The sequence below is a fragment of the Otolemur garnettii genome, unplaced genomic scaffold (genome assembly GCF_000181295.1).
Source record: "Otolemur garnettii isolate 467f Iridium unplaced genomic scaffold, OtoGar3 scaffold00043, whole genome shotgun sequence".
In the NCBI taxonomy this organism is placed as follows: Eukaryota; Metazoa; Chordata; class Mammalia; order Primates; family Galagidae; genus Otolemur; species Otolemur garnettii.
The window spans coordinates 13,725,713-13,750,423 of record NW_003852438.1 but is presented as its reverse complement, the minus strand read 5'-3'; the positions used below and the strand labels follow the sequence as shown (position 1 = coordinate 13,750,423).

Genomic DNA, 24,711 nt, shown 5'->3' with positions numbered 1-24,711 from the left:
CATCGATCCACGAATGGATCAACAAACTGTGGTATATGTACACCATGGAATACTATGCAGCCATTAAGAAGGATGGAGACTTTACAAGCGTTTCTTAAAAAGAATCAATAGGACCTTCTAAAAGCAGGAGGTAAAGCTGAAAGGGATCATCCTCATCTCATTTTATGAAACCCTCAAAATTCGCCAAGAAGACATTCTCTAAGGAAGTGTCACATCGAAGCAGCACACAATTCAGGATTCAAGGTCTCCTGTTCAGAATGTGGTATCCCTGCTGTATGGAACTCACTAAACACTGTCAATAAAGTTGGTGCTGCCTGGAGCAAAAGTGGCCGCAAAGCTAAATACAACCTAGATGAAAACTACAGGAGCTGCTCAAGTCTGTCAGTTGGTTCACTCTCGCCTCCTCTTTCTGGAAGACGACCAGAAGGAAGCCTCATCCCCGTACCCCTCTTCCCGTCTTTACAGTACTAGTTGCTGTCGTAAGCCCCCCGCAGACATGTGTTTGCAAATGCGGCCCTCTAGGGATTGATGGCACACTCACACCACACCGAACGACAAGGAACGCAATCATTACGAAGAGTCACCTTCTCACCTCTGTCCACTTTTTTCTCCTTTGTTTTCCCCTGAGGACCTGCAGGCCGCCCTCTTTTAGGTTTCTTGACAGTTGGGAAGGGAAGGCAGCAAGGTGCCAAGCATCAACTTGATCCTAATTTAATTCCTCTACCTTAGACTAGTTGTAATTTAGTTTTTGTTCCCTTTACCCCTTCCTCATACATGCTGACATGGCCCCATCATCCTACACCACAGAATCCCCTGTCTGACCTGGTTCCACTCAGTTCCAGGCTATCTACATATATTTATTCTAACCTTGCTGCAGCTGGGCTAAACAGCTCTCTGCCCCTGCTCTAGGCTTCCGTGGCACACCTACACTCAGCACTGTGCTTTTCTGAGCCTTGGGTTTGCCAGCCCCCCTCATTGCTGCCTGGGAGACATTGCAAGCTCAGCCAGGAGCACCTCTCTTCCTACCCTGCTTGCTAGAATGATAACAGTCTGGGGACGACAAAGTGTGCACTTTCTAGAATTGGAGACCTCCTTGCCTGGGCTGTGAGAGGTGACTCCACTAGCAGCAGCGCAGACTCTAATCTGCCCTGTCAACAGACAGCAAATCTCCCTCCCACTGGCTGAGCGGCCTCTATGCTCCAAATGTAGGGTAGAGAACAGGCCCCTTCTCCCCCTCTGCACACTGCTGGAGGCCTGGTCCTTGCCGCTGCTATTGCTACTGGGGAAGCCAGAGTGGGTGAGCCAGAGAGCACTGGCATTGTAGCTCTATACACGGGGCTCACAGGTGAACAGCAGGACCCACTTCTCTGAGGGGTGTTGTGATATTACTGCTGTAGAGAGCAGGGGAGCCTCAAAGCTATGTGTTTTAGCTGTGTGGTGTCCTCACCGAGGGATACAGAGGATCATCCTGCTCCTACTACCTCTACCAGCTTTCCAATAAAATCTATAGCCTCTGCTGAAGGAAGGCAGGGTCATTGGCCCTCTCCCCACCTGCCTGTCCTTTCTGGGTAAAGCCTACCCTCCCTGGAGGCCGGTCCCCAGCACATCTAACCTCCCCTGCCAAAGGGTTCAGCCACAACCCAAAGCCAGTCTGGCAGTTCTGAACATAACAGGCCAGCTGTCTCTGCCATCTCTGCCACAGCTGGGCCAGGGTGGGAGAAGAACCCGGGCATTTTTGTGCTTCTGTAGAGCAAAGACCATTGTCACTACCCAGAGAGGTGGGCATGAGCAGCTTGTGAGTCCCACACCGCCGGTCTCTACTAACCTGTCAAGAGGAGCCCATCGTTGCAATCGTAGGCTCACAGTGCATCTGCCCTTCCCCTGCCTGAGCACCCTTCTGGGCCAGAAAATAACCCCACCCTTCACTATCACAGCCAGTGCCTCAGTTCGGGGAGGCCTGAGGGCAAGTGTGCCAGCCTGGCCTCAGTCTGCTCCCCCCAGGACTCCAGCACACCATCCAGGCACTTGGGATATTACTTACCCTAGTCCACCACCTAAACACTATCCCTGAGGTCTGAGGCTCAACTGATCTAATTAGCCAACAGCATCCCATTGGGTACCTACCTGCATTAGCCAAAAGGCAGATACCACAAGCTCGCCACACCGAGCAGACACGGAGCTGGGAAACAGGGTCCAGATGAGAAAGAACCAGCAGATGAACTCTGGCAATACGAAAAGAAAAGAAAAAAAAAGCCTGTTTTGACAACCCCTAAAGGATTATGCTAGTTCCCCAGCAAGGAGCTCTATCCAAAAGGAAATCCTTAAAATGTCAAATAGGGGATTCAAAATAAGAATCTTTTTTTCTTCATTTTTGGTTGATTCTGTCAATTCAAAAGCCTTATCTCCAAGTTCCGAAATTCTTCAACTTCGTCTAGTATGTTGTTAAAATAGGAGATTATGTAACATGACCAAACATAAGAATCATAGGCATTGCTTAAATGAAAAGAAGAAAAATCTAAGTGAATGAATATTAGAGAAAAACATCCCTGGTCTTGTTAGCGATTTGGACATCTGGATATAAGAAAATCATCAAACTCTCATTCCAAATAGAACATAGCCAAGGCACATAATCATCAGAACGGCTAAAGTCGAAGTGAAGGAGGAAATTCTGTAAGTTGTGAGATTAAAGCATCAAGTTACTTACAAAGGAAAACCCATCAGCTCCTCACCAGCAACATGACAAGCCAGAAGGGAACTGGGGTCTGACTCCAGAGAAACAGAAGCTTAGCTGAGAAAACTGCAGGCAAGTCCATGCACATGAACTAGAACATTAAGGGGGCATGCATACATTTTTGGAAACACACAATCTCTCAAGCCTCAATCAGGAAGAAATAGAAACCCTGAACAGACAAGAATGTGTAGTGAGATTAAATTAGCCATCAAATATCTGCCAAGAACAACAAGAACAAAACAGCCCAGGACCAGATGGAGTCACACCCCAATACTGCAAACCTACAAAGAAGACCTGGCACCTACTCTACAGAAACTGTTCCATAACATCAAGAAGGAGGGAACTTTCCATAAATCCAGTATGACTCTGACACCAAAGCCAGCAGAGGACACACACAACAAAAATAGAAAGCCACATCTATCTTCCTCATGAACAGAGATGCAAAAATCCTCAAACTAAATCCAACACCACACAAAAAGGACAATTCACCATAATCAAGTTGGTTTTAACTCAGGGATGTAAGGATGCTTCAATATACACAAATCAAAACAAAAACAATATGATGATCTCAATAACGCAGAGAAAGCATTTAACAAAATCTAACACTGCTCAATGATAAAAACTATCAAAAAACTAGGCAGAGAAGGAACATGAACCAAGCAGAAGACAAATATAACAAACCTAGTATTACAGTGAACGGGGAAAAGTTGAAAGTATTTCCTCCAAAAATTGGGAAAAGGACAGGATGCCCACATTCATCACTTCTATTAGCATGATGCTGCAGTCCGAGCTGGAGCAATCGGAATAAAAAACAAATACAGCCCATCCAAACTGAGAAAAGGAGGCCAACCTACCCCTGTTAACTGATGATGTGATCCTATATCTAGAAAACCCTAAGACGCCTTCAAAATATCACTGCAACTGGTAAACAATTTCAGTAAAATTTCAGGTTACAAAATTAATGTATACAAATTACATTTCTATAAGCTCATAACAACCAAGCTGAGAATCAAATCAAGAACTCAATGCCATTGACAATAGCTTCCAAAAAAAAAATTGCTTGAAATGAAACATCCTAAATTGAGAAGTAAAAGATCTCTATAAGGTGAACTGCAAAAAAAAAAAAAAAAAAAAAAAACTTAGATGACATAAATGAACATAGAAATACCCCAATCTTATGAATTAGGAAAACCAATATTTGTAAAATTTCCATGCCATCCAAAGTGATTTACTGATTCAGTGAAATTCCAATCAAAATAGCAATGCCACTTTTTTTCAGAGAATTAGTTAAAATAGTTTGCATTTATGAAACATATTTAAATGAGATAGAAAACACCCAAGAAATAATAGTCCACTACCTACTTAGTAGATGAAAATACCCTTGGAAAAAATTACATATTATCTTCACTCCCTTCTTTTTTTGGCTATTTGTTTTCATCTTTAATGTGGCAAACTTTAATTCTTAAAAAACTTTAAAATATTATAATAATTCAAAGTATTTCTGAAATGTAACGGAAAAGCTATTTCTTAGTTCCAGGAATTATAAGCTCAGTTGTGGGGGCAGTGCCTAAATATTTGTTGTTGATTTTCAAGTACATATGCTTTTCTTGAACAAATAGATCTTACAGAATGACTAGTTTACTACTGGGGTGCAATTAAAAAGAATTGGGAGCTACCTGACATCGTAAAAGAGCAGAAATCATGTTAGCATACAAAAAAAAACCCCAAAACTGAAATTATACTTCACAAAATAAAAGATTATTCAAAATGCATTTTCTTCCTAAGTATAAAAGGAATTTAATTTTTTATCCAATTAGCGAAAGAACATCGTAAAATTGTTTTTAAAAATGAAGTAAGTTGTTTTTACCTAGAAGTTCATAAATCAGAAGCAAATTCTGTCCAGTGTTAGTGATTGAGAACATCCATCTGGGCAATGACTCGGTGACCAACTTCAGGGCTGAGACTTACCATTTCAGGAACAAAGAAGCCATGAGTCATATTTCACCCAAGAGATGCTTGGGTAGAGAGATTCATGCTGATACCCTCACACATTTCTTGACAATTTAGCTGAAGCAAAATTGGCAATGAAATCATAAACATTTTAAGGTTTGGGTAGATTACGTGAAGGAAGATTTAAGGAACTTCCACTGTCATTTGGTTTCCATGTACATATCCACTGGAAGATATGAGCTGGCCTTAAAAATAGCAAAACATACACTTGTCCCAAAATTTACTTTAATGAGTAAGTGCATGGCATGGAAAGCAGAAGTGTTGGGTAACATCAGAGTATCGGATCCACATCATTTTTTCCTTAAAGAGTTAGCTTTATAAATTATTTTATATCAAAATAAGCATAGTTAATAAATGTATTATCCCTACACAAAATTTATCACATCATGCACCATATTTATTCAAGACTGTGGCACAATTATGGCCATAGATTATTGCAAAATAAACCACAAATAATTCCCCTCACTGTATGTTCCTCTTTAAATGGTTTCCTTTCACATTTACGCTGAGCCTTGGGTATGTCACCTGCATAAATTAGTCCCCTCTGTCCGTTATAACCAAATACTACAGTGGCATAAACAGCAGCAATTTATGTTCTCAGTTCAGAAGGCTGTGAGTCTGAGACTGGGATGTCAGCTTGGTTGAGTGAAGGTGAGGGCTCCTTGCTAGGTGGTCAGTTGGCCTTTGTTGGTCCCAGAAAAGAGTGAGAAAAATTCAGCTCTCTGGGGTCTCCTCTCCTAAAGACACTAAGAATCATCAGACTGGGATCCCAGCCTCATGGCCTAATTACCTCCCAAAGATACCAGCTCCAAATGCCATCACCTTGAGTGTTAGAGCTTTCAACACAAGCCTTTGGGGTGGACATAAACATTCAGACCATAAAATGGTCAGTGAATAACAACAAATGTGAAGGAAGTAGATATTTCAACCTGTAGTAGATACTTTGAGCCTGTCCTCTCTTGCCAGGTCTCAAGGGTCTCCTGGGACCCTTGTCATCACTGTTCCATAAAAGAACCCAATTTGGCCTTTTGGATAATGAAAGACATGTGGCCTTATTCCATCATCACTGTTGCTGACTCCAATTTGCTCAGGTGTGGGTAAAGTGGCCTGAGAGTTTAAGATCATTCCCACCACTCTTTGAGACAATTACAACTGAGTCTTCATATTTTAGGGGCCTCAGATCCTCTAGTGTATATAAATGTGATCCATTGTTTGTCTGATCTGGGATAACCAAATGTCACTTGCATGACAGCCTTCCTAAATGCAGTCCAATTTCTCCAGCATGACTTCTGTCCTGCCTGCTGGCTTCTATTCCAGATCTCACAGGATCAGAATCCTTGGCTAAATACCAGCTTTTTTTTTATTGGAACATATATCTGCTTTATTTCTGTCACCCTCCCCCTCTTTCCTACACTGTCCACCCAACACCTCTTACTGACCTGAGCTGACGACAATGCATAGGATTCTGCCTTTACCTAAACATACTGATGACAGTAAACACTGGTGCCCTGACTGTGAGTGTCAACATGGTGCACAGATTCCTTCTGTTCTCTCCACTTGATGGGACCTTTCAGATATTGACAGTAGTGATTATATAACCTATGCTCCTTGGACATTGTGATATGAATTACCAGTCATTGTATTTATTTTTTTATTAAATCATAGCTGTGGACATTGATGCAATCATGGGGTACAGTATAGTGTTTTCATATACCATTTGAAATATTTTCATCAAACTGGTTAACATAGCCTTCATGTCATTTTCTTAGTTATTGTGTTAAGATGTTTATATTCTACTTTTAAAAAGATTCACTTGTACCCTTGTAAGATAAACCATAGAGGTGATCCCTCCAATCACCCTCCTTCCACCCATCCACCTCCCTCCTATTCCTTCCCCCTCCCCCTCCCCATATTCTTAGGCTATAGTTAGGTTATGGCTTTCATATGAAAGCCATAAATTAGTTTCATAATAGGGCTGTGTATATTGGATACTTTTTCCTCCATTCTTCTTCTTCCATTCTGAGATACTTTGCTAAAAAGAACATTTTTCAGCTCCATCCATGTAAATATGGAGGAGGTAAAGTCTCCATCTTTCTTTAAGGCTGCATAGTAGCCCATCTACCCATGAATGGATCAATAAATTACCTGTCATTTTAAATAGCTATCACCAAATTCTTCCAGAAGAAGCATCCCCCACTCTATCATTTAACAAATATTTATCAAATAACTCCTATGTAGAAGCTCAGCATGCCAGCAGCAGGAGTACAGGGATGGAACAAGACGTAGCCCATGCCTTCAAAACATACAATCCTTTCAGAGATAATAACAAAAAAAGGAGAAAAAACCATAATACTCATGGCAGCATTTTTCAGATGGAGTTATCTGAACCACTGACAACAGAAAATGATTTGAGTGACTATTTTCTTAGTTCTTCTAATGATACATAGGTGTCACCACATAGTTCCTACAACTTAGGTCATAAAGCATAATTTTCTCATCAAACTCTACTTGAGAAAAGTGGGTCTATAACAGTGACTGTTGTAGAAGGCAGAATAACCAACCAAGCCTGAGGAAATCATTAGAACATTCTGGCTGAGCCTGGAATGGAGAGCATGATTTAGCCAAGATGACAAGGGAAGAGAAGAGGGATCCAAAAGGAATCTGAGCCATGGTCCTTTGTAAGCAGGACGCGGGTATCATAGAGAACTAACAGGTAAAATGGATTCATTCCCCTTCAGTTAGACAACCGAGATGCTGTAACGAGAATCACAGCAAAATCCAAGAGACTGAAGTCACTTGGAAGAATCATTGCACAGGATTGAAAACGTAGTTTCATCGTTATAAAGTTCCAATATTAAGTTCAGTTTAATGGGTAAGACATGAATATTATGTTTTTTTCATCTTAGTCAACGCCCTCTTATATCAGACAGTTATTCACTATTTCTATGATTTTTAGATAAACTAAAGAGAATAAAGTAGATTAATTAAATGTTAATGAAAAATATTTTAATGCTAACAGAAATTAAATAGGTCAGGGATTGCCAGGGGACCAAAGAAAAGAAATGTACTGGCAACTCGTCTAGTCTGTAAGTAACACAGCGCATGACCTCACTGAGCCACAGCTTAATTTTGCTCCACATCCTGGGACGCTCCACCTAAGTAGGTATTCTGTCTACGTTGATGACACGGTCTTACTAGTATATTTCAGAACTAGCTTCAGGAATAAGACATATCTATTTGACAAAAGCTCTTCAGAAAGAAGAGCTCAATATTAATTATGCCAAAACCAATTCATCCTTTCTGGCAAATGTTCTCTGCTTCATACATTCAATACTAAAAATTCAATCCAACTGGTTAGCTTCATATGTGGCAGTATTGTATAGCAAAATCACCCTGACATGCTTATTACACAGCTCAAAATTCTAAATTCTATAGCAGTCTTAAGTGATTTCACGATGGAGGTGGTAAAAATGTGCACTTCTACCTATAAAATATTCTAAGTCAACTCTTCTATGTTTCTAGTGCCGAATTCCAGGGCCTCACTAGGAAGCTTTGGTTCAAATAGTTGACTAGACTAGACCCAACTGTATTGAATTAAAGTCCCTGGACTGCACCAAGTAGACGTTCAGAACCACCTTGGTGTGGAGACAGCACAGCCTCCCATCTAGGTAAGAATAAAAATAAGGCTCTTCCATCTGTACATAAGAATGTCATTTTTGCAACCCAGGCAGTTAGAATTCAAAGATGATTGACTTACTGCTACAGTAACAAAGGACTGGCAACCACCTCACACTTGACTATTTGCTTTCCAGCTGTGGTCAAAAGGCAGCCAAGAGATCAAGCTATCTCTCTAAATTTGCGTTTGCATGTAACCTCCCTGCTGCGAGAGCATGGTGATAAAACAGTCTGAAGGAAGGTCACTAAATTAAATAACCAACAAAAGTGATGATAAAGACAATGTCAACAGCAATGAACCTTTACACTGCCAGGAAACTGAATGGAACCGTGCAGGGAGCCTGTGAGCCTGCTGGGAGCTGGGACGGCAGCATTCAGGGAGCACGCGTTCTGCACGCCAGCGGGGCGCTAAGTACTGCGTGCAAGATGGGCAGGAGAAGGGCCCGGGCCTGCCCTGCATACCCTCAACCCTGGATGAAGGAAGAAAAAGCTCATACAAGGCACACCCCTTGGAGGAAGGGCTCACCTACAACTTGAACTGTACCCTCATATTAATCTGAATTTTTTAAAAAAGATAATAAAATCCCTGGGCCTCTTTGCCTACTTGCCGTGGCAATGCAGGCCCATTTGCTGTCCATGGAGAATGTATCTTGCTCTTACTCTGTGAACCTACCTTTCTCATGCTCAATAAACTTTGTTCTATGCTTGCCTCAAAAAAAAAAAAAAAAAAAAAACTGCCCCATTAAAGTAAAAAAGAAAAAGCTAGGATGAACCTTTCTTATCCTGGAGCCAAGGGAACACAGGCCAAACTTCCCAGGAAAAACTGACTGAAGCTACTCCGTGGGTGAGAGCGTGGATTTCTACAGCTCCTAGACAAGCACCGGGTGCCACTACGAGAGCATCTACCCTTCAGAAACGGCCTGTCCAGAACGTGCACGCCAGGTGTGCACACTCAGTTCTTAGGCACCTGTCCCTTTATCACACTGAAGGCACTGACACCCCGTATCTCTCTCTTTAGACAAATCTTCTGTGTATTAGTATCTATGGTAAGCACCAAAGAGCCTTGACAAATTTTCAGTGATTCCTGAAGGATAGCTTCCTGAAGGATAATTGGCCAAACAGGAACAAAGACAGACTTTTTGATGATGACTTGATTTGTGTGCTCTGAACAGGAAACTGAGAGGTCAGTGGATAAACCATGGCTGCCGTGAGTTAAAATACCACCTAGTTATTAACACTTGCAAGCCTGGTTTTGAATATAAATATCTATTATGAAAAATTAATTGAAGAAATACTAAAAACACAGTAAGAAATCTATAAATACCCAAGTTTTTTCTATTATTATTACTTTTGGAGGTAGTCTCTCTGTTGCCCAGGCTAGAGGGCCATATCATCAGCCTAGCTCAGAGCAACCTCAAACTCCTGGGCTCAAGCCATTCTCCTGCCTCAGCCTCCCCTGAGTAGCTGGGAATATAGGCATCCACCACTAAGCCTGGCTCACTGTTCTATTTTCAGTGAAGACAGGGTCTCGCTCTTGCTCAGGCTGGTCTTGAACTCCTGAGTTCAAATGATCCTCCTACCTCGGCTTCCCAGAGTGCTGGGATTATAGCTGTGAGCCATCATGCTCAGATAATACCCCATTCTTAAAAACCATATCCTTAGTTGTTAGAGTCTCAAACTTAATTTTATCATGTCAAATAATCTTTTATTTTATTGTTGGGGATTCATTGAGGGTACAAGAAACCAGGTTACACTGATTGCATTTGTTAGGTAAAGTCCCTCTTACAATCGTGTCTTGCTCCAAATAATTTCTTTTTTTTTGGCCGGGGCTGGGTTTGAACCCACCACCTCTGGCATATGGGGCCAGTGACCTACTCCTTTGAGCCACAGGCACCGCCCGCCCCAAATAATTTCTTATCTCTAGAGTGAATCAAACTTTCAGACGAAGACATTTCATATATTTGCATACTTTCGTTTTGACTCATAACTTAAAATTTCCTTAATTAGTGAAACTTCAGCCACCTGAACATTTACTTATAAATCATGGACCTGTCAGCATGGCATTAGTGAGTATCAGAGTGAGAACCGGCAACATTCTCATCTCTAACTTTGAAGATTTCCTTTTGTAATCAGAGCTTAAATATCTCAGCAAACCCATATGCAGACAGGGTGGGACTCTATAAATTTAACTGAATATACACATTTAGCAATGATTCTAGAGGGAATCTTGAAAATATTATTGACTGTACATCCAAGAAGTGGCCCGCTATATAAGGCACATCATTATAAATGATCACCTTTAACGCAGCTCTCATCCAGGATACTTCACGATGGAGATATGTTAACGAATAAAATACGATTGCCCTTTCAGAAAAAGCATGAACCTTCATTAATAACCCATTGACTCTGTCTGTCAGCAAGTCAACAGAGACTTTGATTCTCATCTCAGCACTGCCAGGAACTGTCATTCCCTCCCCTCTCTGGACCCGGTTCCTCATATATAAAACGTGAGGTGTTTCCAGGTTCCTACCAGTTCCAAACTTCAAATGTAAACCATCAATCATTGCCTGACATTCAATTTCGGTTCAAAAAATTATATAAATGGAAAAACTGCATATATAGTATCATAGCAACATTCAGGTTCTGATGTGTAAGTCCTGACTTAACCAGGACAAGTTTTTTTACTCTTAGATATTTGCAGAATACAGATAACAATGACAAGACACTTTAAAAAGAACCAGAACTTTGTATGTGTAAATTCTAATTTGTGCAACTTACAGTACGTACCTCTTTATGCTGAGAACTCAATTCAGAATGATGACTCTGTCACTGTACAGAATAGATGTTTTCAGATACTGACTTTGAAGACCATAAAATTTAGTGAACAGTGCCTTTAATTACATCTAAATTATACACATAGCATCTCCTAAAGTGTAACTGGACAATAACTTCATATCTGATCATAATACTAACCCAAATGTTTTGAGACCAAATTACCTAAGCCCCATAATGAAAACTTTTCCCATTTGCTTAAGCAAAATATGCATAGCTATTTATAAAAAAATTATAGAATAAGAAAAATAGAATACTTTGATATTGTTATATAATATCAAACTAACATACATTGAGTGATTAAAGATTCAGTCTTATTTTCAAAATTTAGGTGATAAAGAAAATTTTAAAATCACCTTCACCTTATTCAGCAAATACCTAAGCTGAGGCACCCTGTATGATGGATATTATTTTAAGTAATGATGATGAATGCATCTTTCAGACAGTAAGATTAAGAAACACAATAGTTTCATAAAAATCTTTTAAATCCTTTCTCCATCGAATACAAGCAGGAAATCTCTCCTTAAACCTAACTAGGTACATATCAAACATAAAATCTTTTTCCATGATTTCAGATTTATACTTTTTCATTGTTCAGAACACAGACTCAGATGACACTAAAGGCAAACAATGCCATGTCTATGGTCTCAAGTGCAGATAGCATGGGTGCAATCTGTATAATTCTAAAGTTACCTGGAGCAGAGAGAGAACTCAAGTTCGCGGCTTTCTCAGGCTCAGCACTGGGAACAGCGGCTCCTAATCATTAACTCCTGGCCGGAAACAGTCTGCACACGTGTCTCGAGAAGCTCTGCTCCGCCCGCCCGCCCATCCCTCTCTTGTCTCAACTGAGGGAAAGGGAGCTCTCTCTTCTGGAAGGACCTGCTTTGACACGCACAATTAGTTCATACTTTCCAGAGTAGAAAGTAAACTTGGCTTAAATTATATGCGAGGTCAAGGAAGGTGACCCAGTTTGGCAACTGGAACTGCTATATTTAAACTTGTGATACCCTTTCTCTGAAGTGAATGTAGCCACATCTGCAAGCCTATTTTCCATTGTGGGATTTAATCCCATGTTCAGAACACACTGCGGAACACTCTGCTACACACTCGAAGGGGTCAGTGAATCGTCACTGAGTGTGAGGCTACATAACTTGGTAAGTGGTGAGCAGAAAAAAGGAAAAAGGCCAAGGTCATGTGTTGAGTCCCTTGAGGGCCAGTTAGTTTCACTTGCTGCCTGGTCACACATGACACTACGTGGCTAGCTGGCTGGGCCTCTGCACAGGGTCCCCGACCAGGAGTGCGAGTGAAGCTGAAGGTGGCTCACTGGTGCCATCTTTGCATTTGAAGAAACAATAACCTTCGAAAAAATGAAGTGCTGACTTTTACTGGATGTTTTTCATATTCTACGAAGGCATTTTGCCAAACAATTTACATCATTATCTCATTCTCTAAAGCACATGAGGTAGAGATGATGATAAATATCTCAGGTACAGCCACACTGCGGCTCAGGCCCGTCCTTCTCTCCCCTGAGCAGCAGCACAGTCTCGGTGGCCAGTGGGGGAGGAACGTTTGACTTCCCCGGGAAGGGTACAGTTACTTAGCCTGAGCACGAAGCCATCACCGCGGGTTTGGAACTTACTTCCCAGAGGTTTTAAGCAGCCGCATTTCTAAATGTGTGTAATCCACAGCCGGGTAATAACACAAATAACCTCTAGAAGGTGTATCTAATTTACTTACCCAAATAAAGTAAATGCCATTACAAAATAAAATGCATGGCCTTTCCTATCTCTTTTATTAAACACTTAAGTTTAAAGACGAAAATGAAATAAAAGTATAAAGAAATGGTACCTTTACTAAAATAAGATATACATTGAAGTTTTAACATAGTGAACAAATGGTACTATGGATTTTACAATTACATAGCACATCTGCCAATCAAAAGCAGAGGAAATGTGTACTAATCACCCTCCAAAGGCCTCTCTGTCCCCAAACAAAGTTCTCGGTAGCCAGCAAACCTTCAACACATTTATCTGGGGTATTACTACTGATGTAATATTAATACGCACTTATTACTTAATCAATTCACTTATTCTCTGTGGCTACATCTAAGATTAGTTTCTTTTTTTAAAAAAAGGTAGAAGAATAAAATTTCAATAAATCTGTTTGCCTTATCAACTACTAATACTTTTATATAATGACAACATAGCAATAACACTCAACCTTATATTGAGATTAATTTTCTTAAGGAAACATGCTATTAATTACAATAGCAATACCAACTTTAAAAACTCCCATATATGTTACTATTTTTAAATAGTATTACTATAAAAATTTCTAAAGTTAAATATGTAGAGAAATACAAAGACATATCTAAGATAGATATGTAAGGATGTTATTGAGAAAATAACTTGGTAAGATAAAATCTATAAGGATGAGAATTAGCAGGAATGTGTTAAGAAACTGTGCTTATTACAAAATAACTGTGCTTATATTATTACAAAATAATATTGTATATCTATCATTACAATATAGAATCCTTAAAAAAATACTATCTATTGATAAATACTATGGTTTGTTAAGTTTATAGAGCATGTTAGAAAAGTTGGAAGAGTTCAAATTACAAATTATCTATTTTCTTTCTAAATGTACTGTTATTTCTTCTACTAAGTTATTTTAACATCTTAAATATATATTTTTAATAAATCTACAAAAGCTTACATTTACCTAAAGCAGCAAATTGTGAATTATGTATTAGCTTTCACTGAATTCCAAAAACAAGGGGGGGCAATTATATCTGACTTTAAAATATAGCTTGCCACCTTTGTAATCACAGTGAAACTTAACAATTTCACTCACTGTTTTTAAAAAGAAATAGATCTTAGTTAAAACACAAAGAAACCATAGTATTAAAGTTGAGCAGCCAGTTTTTGAGGGATGTGGGATAATCGCAGACACAGGTTTGCTGTGTGTACCGCCGAGAAAGGAGAAGCCGAATGCAGAACAGACCTGTCTCCACCAGCCCTGGGGAGAGAGCGGCTGCAGGTGACCAACCTTTGCCAAGATGACAGATTCCCCAGAGTGACTTCAAAAATAGGATCGTGCAAGATTTTTTTTTTCTTAATTCTAGTTTTCAAATTCTTCAATACTGTGGGGACAGGAGAGAAAGGCAATGCAAACGGTCTTAGGAGGAAAGCTTGCTAAGCAGCATGTGTGCCCTTGGAACAGTTAGTAATTCTGGGTTTGAAACATGACAATAAGTTCTTGGCAATCACGTTGTCTATAATATTATTCCCAAGTCTCATGCAGCATTTGCACATTTCCCTTGTGAGATGTTGTTGTTTTCCATGTTATAACTAAGTAGTAAAAACCAAATGTGCAAAACCCAAATCTTTCATCTGAATATAAAGTGCAAGAAATTCTAAACAACAGAAATCTCAGGTACATAACCGGAAGACTCAAAAATCAAAGATCTTACAAACATAAGGGACATTTTCGAATGCATTGTTTTTCTCATTTACTCTTTTCCTGGAAGGAGTGCTCTAACCTCAACATTTATTGATAGTACTGACTGGGAGCCTATTTTCTGAAATCTAGAATCACAACAAAGCTAAAAGTTAGGGTGCAGCCAATGAAAGCGACCCAAGCGTGTTCCCCGAGTTAATCACCATCAGTTTTAACGTAAAAAGAATATTTTTTAATGTTGCCGAGCATAAGAAGAAAATAGCCTTCAGTCCCATTTGCTTTCACAGAGTAATTCTTTGGATGTTTCAATACACCACGGGAAAATACAATGTGGAGAGGGTGGTTCTGAGCGCAAAATAGACACGTATTCTACAATCTTAATGCATCCTCTCTTCTTGCTGACAATAGTAGCTCCCTGACTGATGGACCAGAATTATAGGAAAGGTGATTGTGTACGTGGTATATGTAAGAACCTTCTCTCCTTGGCTGTGATCCACTCAATAGAAGATGGTACGATCGTCAGCCAATAGCGTAGATTGTGTTCAGAGAGAGAGTGCTTTGAAAATAGCCCGCGGGCTCAGACCCTTACGTTCCACTTAGCCCCTGCTCTCCCTCACTGTCTGCACTGTGGTCTCACAGCCAGGCAAAGAAGGGACTTCACGCACCGACATTCTGCCTGCAACTCAGAGTCTAGAGTTAGCAATAATCCTCCCTTTTGCTACCATACAGCCCAAGGTGCCAATCTTTATAGATTCTTCTTGCACAAGAACTCAAATCTATCTTCTTTCTTTCATTCTCATGGGCCCCATGTCCTGTTAATAAATTTAGTAGCCTCCTAATTGTCATCCTATCATCCAATCTCTCTACTCAAGCGAAGCCCTAAATCTTGGCCTAAACTGTACACCTGACTTAAGACGAGACCACGGTATGCTCCTGGTCAAAACTGGTCAACAACTCCACCCCCTGCCCTTCCCAACATTCCCACACCAGAGGCATCACACGCTATAATACATCATAATATGTAATGCCATCAGGTGTTCCATTTCCACCTATTGCTATACCAGTAACACCAGTGTAGGTATTTTAACTTGCTTTGCCTTTTACTGTGCAATTATCTGCTGATTAGCACTGGTATCAACACACAGACTCTACAGTCTGTGGGAAGGAATGAGCGCACAGTGAGTGGGTTAGTGGGGTTTCTGACAGATCCAGTTGGGCGTGTTGGGCGTGCCTCCCGCTGATGCCTGCACACAGTTCTAAGGGAGGAAGGCCACCTTCTTTACATGGGTAAGGAAGACATGGTGAGCATCGGGCATGTCATTTATGTGACACCTTCCACTAACTTGTGGCCTTAACTTTCTTATCAAATAGGTCCTCTTGTCATCTGCTACCCTTCTGTGACCTGCTGGATGAAAAGTAAAGCTGCGGCAAGAAAGAGCACACCTTTCAGGACCAGTGTTTACACGGTTCTCCAAAGGCCACCACAGGGCCGTCCATCTCAGTCACGTGTCTTGTGGGAAGCCCCTTCTAACTTTGGGTGATTTTTATCTGTATCCAGGTAAATGAGTTGTCAATCAGTGAGGTGGGATGTAAGATGGAAACTGAACAAACTGACCTAAGAGCATCCCAGCAATACCAGATACACGTTAGGGGCAAAAAGGGAATCTCATTTAACTAACAGCACACACCATGGTTACTGGGGTCTGTTTCTTAACCACATACCCACTAGGCCTGTGATTGCATGTTTTAAGTACTCTCTTTAAGGAGGTACATTTCAGGTGTAAAGTCTGTTTTGTTTTCCCTCCTACCAGAGAAAACCAGGTAGACAGAAGACAGGCAGAGACAAGCTGTTCCATAAGAACAATGCCCATTTTATAACTGCAAAAAACCCTGGCATGCTGCGACTGGCTTTTGTGTAGAGTAGATGTGACCTCCTTGCCCGACTCTGTAGTTAGCAGATAAAGAGCAAGTAGCTAGAATCTGGGCTATTTCAGAGACTGTTGGTTCTTCCCCACTTTACTGAGAACATCTTGAACAGGCATCATTCACTGGTTGTCATTAGGAAGCACGTAACATAAGCTGGTTAAATTAATTAATACCCGTGTTGTGCCTTGGAATACAGCTACTGTGGTGCAAGTGTAGAAGGCCGATCACACACGTTCTCCCACTGGGCTTTAAGAAAAGACTGACCACCACCACGGACACCAAGATTGTGGCACGGACAGAAAGAACAGTGTCTACTGGGCCACGTAAGAGGCTGCTCCTCCCCTAACAGAATGTCTGAAAACGCAGGACTCACACTAGGCTTCCCTCATTTTCAACGTATTTTTAGCAAGAACCTCCTTTCCCAGCCTGCCGTGTGCTTTTCCCACTATCAAGAAATGTGTGTGGTTAAGCAGTGGAATCAAAACGGATCTGCAGATTGCACTGTAAGACAGCTGAGATGGATCAGCAAACTCAGCGAATTACAGAACGTGCAAACTGCTTCATCTACATGTCTGTGGTAATAAAAAGAGAAAAGGGAAGGTTTTCAAATGCACACAAGAGTTTTTAAAATTCAGTGAAATGAAACATTACAAAACTGACATCAAGTTAAAAGGGCCGACCTTAACATCTGTCCTAGTTTACGAAATGGACTGAACACTGGTCTTGCCAATTTTGCTGTTAACATTAAGATTCAGCAGTTCCACAAGCAGCTTGACTTGGAGCAGCCAGACAGAAGGACAGTCCTCACAGACCAAGGGGACTCCCGGAGAAGCTCTCCCGACACCACTGGGGCTTCACCGGAAAACATCAGATCTTAAGGTCCGTCCCAGAAGGACTGAAGGACACAGGAACCACCTAAAGGTCAACATTCATGGCAAAAATGCAAAAGCTCTCCAGCTCCGTATCTGAAAGGCCTCATGGCATGAGGCTTTTTAGTGCCATTTGCCTTCTCTCAAACATCAAGGTTTTACGTCAAGGCCCGTCTAGATAGGAACAGATGATTTAGTTAAACTGTTCACATCTTCACTGAGCCCCGGGCAGGACACCCGCCTTCATGTGTGCCTGTCTTTACATTCTCTGTCTTAAGCCAAATTTCTCAAGATGCAGAAGACTTCTTGAAAAACCATCCAGAGATTCATTTCAGTCCAGTATCACTGACGTGTTAATAATAATAATTTGTTTTCAAATTTTGAGTGAAGTTTCCCTCCATTTTTGGTAAGATAACGTACTCGTGTATGTGTATGAGTGAGAGAAAGGAGGAGAGTTTGTAAAGTAATAATTAGGAAGGTTATTTTTGTTTTTATTTTCTTGACACAGAGTCTCACTATGTCACCCTCAGTAGAGTACTATGGTGTCACAGCTCTAAGCAACCTCTAACTCTTGGGCTTACGTGATTCTCTTGCCTCAGCCTCCCAAGTATCTGGGACTATAGGTGCCACCACAACGCCCAGCTATTTTTTTTGTTGCAGCTGTCATTGTTGCTTAGCTGGCCCAGGCCAGGTTCGAACCCACTTGCCTGGGTAGAGGTGGCCAGTGCCCTACCCACTGAGCTATGGTCACTGAGCCAACAATTTCGAAGTTTTACACAAATACATCAAAACTATTAACAACAAAATTATTAATTTACAACACTGAAGCCACATTTCACTAAGATAGCTTGGTCTAACAATACATCATAAATACTATAAAAATTATTAAAATGTGATTATCAGTTCTCATATGTCCTTTGATGTGTGAACCTTGAGATTAGTTTTTCACTTTTCTGTCCAATTCCCTCACCCGAAACAAAGGAAATAGTTCTGGAAAAAAACCCCAAACCATGACTACTAAATTAAGTCAGCTAATATTTGTAAAATGCCTATGTCAGTGAAATAACAATAATACTAATTATTAATAGTTGCTACTTAAGATAGTGAAAGAACATTGTTTAAATACTGCATCTCTAGCTGGGCATTGTGGCAGGTGCCTGTAGTCTCAGCTACTCGGGAGGCTGAGGCAAGAGAATTGCTTGAGTCTAAGAATCTGAGGTTGCCATGAGCTGTGATGCCACTGCACTCTATTGAGGGTGACAAAGTGAGACTCTGTCTCAAATAAATAAATAAATAGATTGTGTATGTCTGCTGAAATTAAGAGATTTATGTAAGTATACAAAATCCTGATAGTTCTTCTTAGGAAATGAATATAATCAACTTTCTGATATGATCAATATCACACTGTTTTACAGGAGCACAGACTCGTGTAATGATTATTTAAATATATTTCACATGAGCAAGGACAAAGAGGAGGACAGAGGTAATGTGAAGTCATTTATTAATAGCCAGCACTCAAAATGTTACCTGTGCTAACCAGACGACCTTGACATTGTGTCTAAAATGAAAGGAGTTTTAGATTAACAATCATTTACTCTGTCAGTTACGAGACTGTCATAAGCAGACTGCACATAATTGTTCTCAATTTGGTAAAAATTACACATAAACTTCTGAATACTATATGAAAAGAATCTTCTTGTAGCAACAAATTTATTGGAATTTAGAATCAACATTAAAATATATTTCACAAAACTACTGGTATTATTATACCACAACAAATAAAATTTATATAGATTGCATTTAAAAAGATATAACAACTTACTATAATTAACTTTGTGTTTAAGTATCTACCACTAAAGTATATAATTTTGAATTTGTTCCATTTATAGTATGAGAAAATACTGGTATTATTTCTTCCAATCCACTTTTTTTCTGTAAAATTACATTCCTTGCCCCCTACCTAAAAAGCAACATCTCTCATATTTTGATTCTCATGTGAGATAAAACAGCATTACTCATAGTGGAGATATCTGAGAATGAGGAGGTAAGGAATTACTTTTTTCCTTTCTTTTCAACCTTTAAACAAATTTATGTAGCAATATGAGTTTAGAAAGTCATTTTCCTCCACAACATCAGAACATCTGTTCTAACACCAAACATCTGTCCGGGTGGGTCTTTTGATCCTCCAAGTGACTTTTACCCTGTACAAAAGTTAGGACATCTCACCTTCTCAAACAAGCATATCCAAATCACAGAGAAGTTTTTATGCATTTAAAAAGGCAACTTGTTTCCCATATTCTTGGGCTAAAATTGGGTTATAGTTTTCCTATGGTAGCTATAAATTAGTTTCATACTAGGGTTGAGTCACTGGATACTTTTTCTTCCATTCTTGAGATACTTTGCCAAGGGAAAGGGGAGAGGGAAGGGAGGGGGTGAATAGGTGGAGGGAGGGTGATTGGTGGGATCACGCCTATGATTTACCCTATAAAGGTACATGTGAATCTTTCTAAATGTAGAATACAAATGTCTTAACACAGCAACTAAGAAAATGACATGAAGGCTATGCTAACCAATTGGATGAAAGTATTTCAAATTGTATATAGAAACAGCACACTGTACCCCAGGAGAGTGTTAATGGACACAGCTATGATTCAATAAAATATAAATAATAAAATAAAAATAAAAAAGCGACTTGTTTTATAATTCCTTTAATACAAACCTATTAATAGCAAAAGCATAGGCTTTACTTTATATTACAAGGAAAGTTCATAAATTTAAAATATTGCTTGATCCATTATACTGAAAATTAACATAAATAACAAGGGGGACAGGCATCTCCAGGCCCCTGGGGGCTAAGTTAATGCTTAATCTCTTATCTAATTGTCAGCTAGGAAAAAATATGTTTGTTTGTTTGTTTCTAATTCTGCAATTTCAGAGACTTTCATTTAGGTGACATAACGGCCACACTTTTTAGAAAGGGCCAGCAACTATTTCACGCTGCTATTTTAATAGGATAATCTGTTGTATCATGGAGTTCCACGTGTGCTGTATCTCATAGTTAATTGGCAAGGATTTCAGTTACAACCAAAATGCGCTACCTAGGGTTTATTTTCTCTCTTAACTCATAAACAAATGTGAAGCAAGACATAAATAAAAGGGAGTTTTGAAAATTATTTTTAGAGGACTAAAGACAGCATGATGTCATGGGGACTCTTCATGTTTACACAGGGTTGTTTGGGGTTTTTTTATTTCTTATAGCATAACTATGTACATTAATGCAATCCACATGGTTGTTTGTTACCCACAGAATGATTAAAGTGAAAAATTACATCATCTGGCATGTTGGACAAAGTAGACAAATGTCCTTCAAAATAAGGGACTGCTTTCAGAACCACAGTAAACTAAAAGGAATATTTAATGTAATACTATGCAAATCCAAGAAAATTTTCAGAAAAATCAGCAGATAGGATCTACCCTCAGGAGATAATGCTTTAACGTAACAGCAGCATCCAACCACGTCTGTGAATTCTCACCTGGGCTTAAGAAAAAGTTCCTTGAATGAAAAACTGATCAGCACTTCAATCACAATTCCATACTTTATGAAAATAGCAAACATTAGTAATAAAACAAAAATAACTGAGAAGCCATCTCGTATCTTTTTTAAAATCTCCTTTTTCTTCCCCTCCTAAAGCCCAGAAAACATGTTTTGGAAACAACTGGCAAAGAGTACAAAAGCAGAACTTAAAACGAATGATTCATGAGCAGTGCACGATGGTAAAACACATCAGCTGATGAGGGGCTGACTAGCCCTCGGCTACAGAATGCCAGGGCCTTACAGCAAAGCTAACAATAACATTCCTTTTACTGTGAAATGACAGGCATGAGATGTCACATCATATTAAAAACAAATTAAACATATTAAAAAAACAAATCCTTTTTTTATGTTTACATAACCACCAAAAACTTTGTGATCTCTGAAAGTGACAGGAGACAGATTCTGGAAAGCCGCATACAGACGACTACAGACCCACATTCACAGCCCCGTATGTCACTGCTCTCCTGCCTTCTTTTATAAGCAGAATAAACTAAAATCTCTAAATAAATGTAAGACAACGTCATGAGTGGAACCTCAGGAACTGGCCTACAACATCTCGGAATGAAAACAGAGTGAGAAAAAGTGAGAAAACACTAGGATAAAAAGCTTTACTCTCAGGACTTCAGCAGAAATATGGAATGCACTCATCTCTTTCCAAGTCTTTGTGATAAAGGTGTAAATGGCCTGTCCCTTTTCTAATTGAGGAAGTGAGAGATGAAAGAAAGTCAATAGGTATTGAAAACAAATGTAATCTGTGCAGTGATGTTCTGAAAACTAGCCGTGAAGAGGGACAAGGCCAAACACAGGAGCTTGTCTTGTTGAAATGGTGTCATGTTCAATTTACCAGCTAACTCTCAGAGCGGGACGAGGGTAAGTTAAGACAACAGCCCAGGCGGGAGCTTTTGTGAGCTGTCATCTCCCAACAGCCAACTTTACATTTGTCTTTTGATCTATAAAGCAAATCCTGCACACAACTATTAACAATATTGTTTCTGCATGTGATTAAACAAAGATGATGTGGTGTCCTGAGAATGTGCCTCAAAGACCTCCAACTCGAGGGCATGTGATTGACCAAGAGCCCAGCTGCTGAGCTCTGAGATCCAAGGCTGGGATCGCATGATCCCTACTTTCCGCGGGCAGCTCCCAGCTCCTGACACAGCAGAGACGCTTCAGCAGACCCATTCCTGAGACACACCGGCCCTTCTGGTGCCCAGTTCTGGCCAGTGGAATTGCAGGTGGCATTTCCTAGCATATTATAGTTATTCAATATCTTTGGGAAAAATAAAACATTGTTATTTTATTTGAAGGTTAAAGACCAAGTTGCCGCCAAAACATCAAAAATTGTCCTCAGTGTGAAAGTTATGTTTAAGATAATTTTCAACTTCCTCATGTTGTTCCAGAACTATAGCAAGTGGGGTTATATAACCACACCAAAGATAGTTTTTAGTTCAATGTAATATAACCCAATCGTCAGAGGTAACATGGGCTGCTCCAATCCTCTGGGTCACACTTTGATAACACCAACACTGTTATTTTACAAAGAGGAAACATCGGGCTTGGAGCAGCCACGTTCCCAGATTACCCGGCTTTAAGGGCAGGGGCCGATATTCCAACCTTGATCTTGCCCATCCGTTCCACAATACCAAACGGAAGAAATAGCTTTCATGAAAGACACCAAACGCATCCCCAGCCATAAATAGGTAGGTGGATTATATAATGTACAAAAATCCTTCAAGGGCTAAACTTTGATGAATTTTATGCTAAAATTCTCCCAGTAATATGATACCTCCTTTTTGATATGAGGCATTCACTTTCATTTTCATATATTATGGAACAAGCAAATCTAAACACCTAGTTTAAACTTCTTATTCTATATAACATTTATCCCCATGCTCAGGGAAGACTGGGCTCTTTTAAAATATAACAGTGGAAATTAATATTTGCAAGCTGGAGCCTGTCCTGCCTACCCGAGGAGGAAGACACGTCACCCTAAACACTAAGGAACAAAATGATTAGGACACTTTGAAAAAGTGATAGAAAAATCTATCTACGAAATATGTACTTCACGAGAGTTTAGAATTTTTAAAGTAAAATACTGTTAAACAAGGCCACATAACCACTTTTGTTCTCCTTTACAGTCCGAGTCACACGTGATCTTACTCAGACATTCACATCAGCCCCCTTGCAACCAGTGGCTTTTGTATTATTAATTTTTCACTGTCACGTAAAGAAATCTTTCTCCATAGGCTGGGGGCAGTGGCTCAAACCTGTGATCCTAGGACTCTGGGAGGCTGAGGCAGGTGAATTGCTCGAGCCCAAGAGTTCAAGACTAGCCTGAGCAAGAGTGAGACCCCCAGCTTTAAAAATAGCTAGGGTTGTGGTGGGAACCTATAGTCCCAGCTACTAGGGAGGCTGAAGCAAGAGGATTGCTTGAGTCCAAGGGTTTGAGGTTGCTGTGGGCTACGGTGACACTACAGCACTCTACCCAGGACAACAGTGAGACTCTGTCTGAAACAGAAAGAAAAAGAGATCTTTTTTCATTTAGCTTCACCCCACCAAGCTATAGCATCCTGAATCCCTGGACTTACCAGCTTTTAAGTCATTTTTTTCAAAATCAATTTCCCTTCATTCCAAAATATCACCAAAATCAATATTAGTATTGCATTATCCATAATCAGTATTGCTACGCTGCCTGTCCTGCCGTCAATAACCTGGCTATGGAACGTGCCGTCTCCCCACTCTCATTTCTGTGAGCTACTTCCAACTTGGACCTCGTGGCCACTCCGGACGCCTCTACCACTGGAGTCTGAGACATGACTATTCTACTTCCCAATTATCGTTTCTTGTCTGTAGTCAACCCTAAAAAACGTATTCGTCTCAATCATGCTCCAAACTACCTTGAAACCAGCTAGTTCCTTGATACATCTTTTCCCAAACTATTACCCCTTTCTAACTTCAGAGTCTTCTCTACTCGACGGCAAAGCTGATCTACATTCAAATCTAAGTTTTGCTGTTTATTGATAAAATCCTCTTGACGAAATTACTTAACTGAATTCTTAACTTAATTACCAAAAAGAAAATATACCTCATCTTAAAGAAAGACACAAATATGGCAATGCATATAACATACTAAACACAATTCCTACCATGTTATGGGGCCTCTGCAAATGCTAACGTCACCTACAATCAGTCACTCACATCGTTAAGTCCCTCATATCTCTGTCTTCTTGCAACAAGAAGCCTGAAAATTCCAAATTTAAAATGGACCCTGAAATTATAGTATTGAATAGACACAAGGGAGAAAATGAACTGTCCACATTGACGCCCCTGCATGTTCAGAGAGTCCGATTTCAGCAGGACCCCCAGGGCTGCTCTAGAGACCCTCTCTCACACATCCTGGTGTCTCCCTTTCTCTTTATTAAGTGGAATCCTAACCTTTCCCCTTCCCTCCAGTCCCCTAACTCTCTGCAGACACCTTCTGTGCTTGCCTGGGCTTCTCATTCACAGAGAAAACAAAGGTCATCAGATCAGGGAGGTGCGCTCACAACGTCCTCACCACCTGTGCACACTTGGGTGGCCCTGCCCGTCTTCCCATCATTCCCCCCTGCTCC

At 40.2% G+C, this 24,711-nt stretch overlaps 1 protein-coding gene across 5 annotated transcripts in view; it reads right to left on the bottom strand.

Annotated features, from left to right (window-relative positions):
* Positions 1–24,711, bottom strand: part of SLC16A7 (solute carrier family 16 member 7) — a 173,371-nt gene that overhangs the window by 99,748 nt on the left and 48,912 nt on the right. Inside the window, exon 1 of one of the 5 annotated variants that reach the window (XM_023513654.1) lies at positions 11,204–13,081. The exons of 3 other annotated variants lie outside the window; for them this stretch is intronic. The gene's annotated coding sequence lies outside the window, so the exon portion shown is untranslated. Of the gene's footprint in view, positions 1–11,203; positions 13,082–24,711 lie in introns of those variants that run through there. One more of the 5 variants, XM_023513659.1, reaches the window with a different exon arrangement.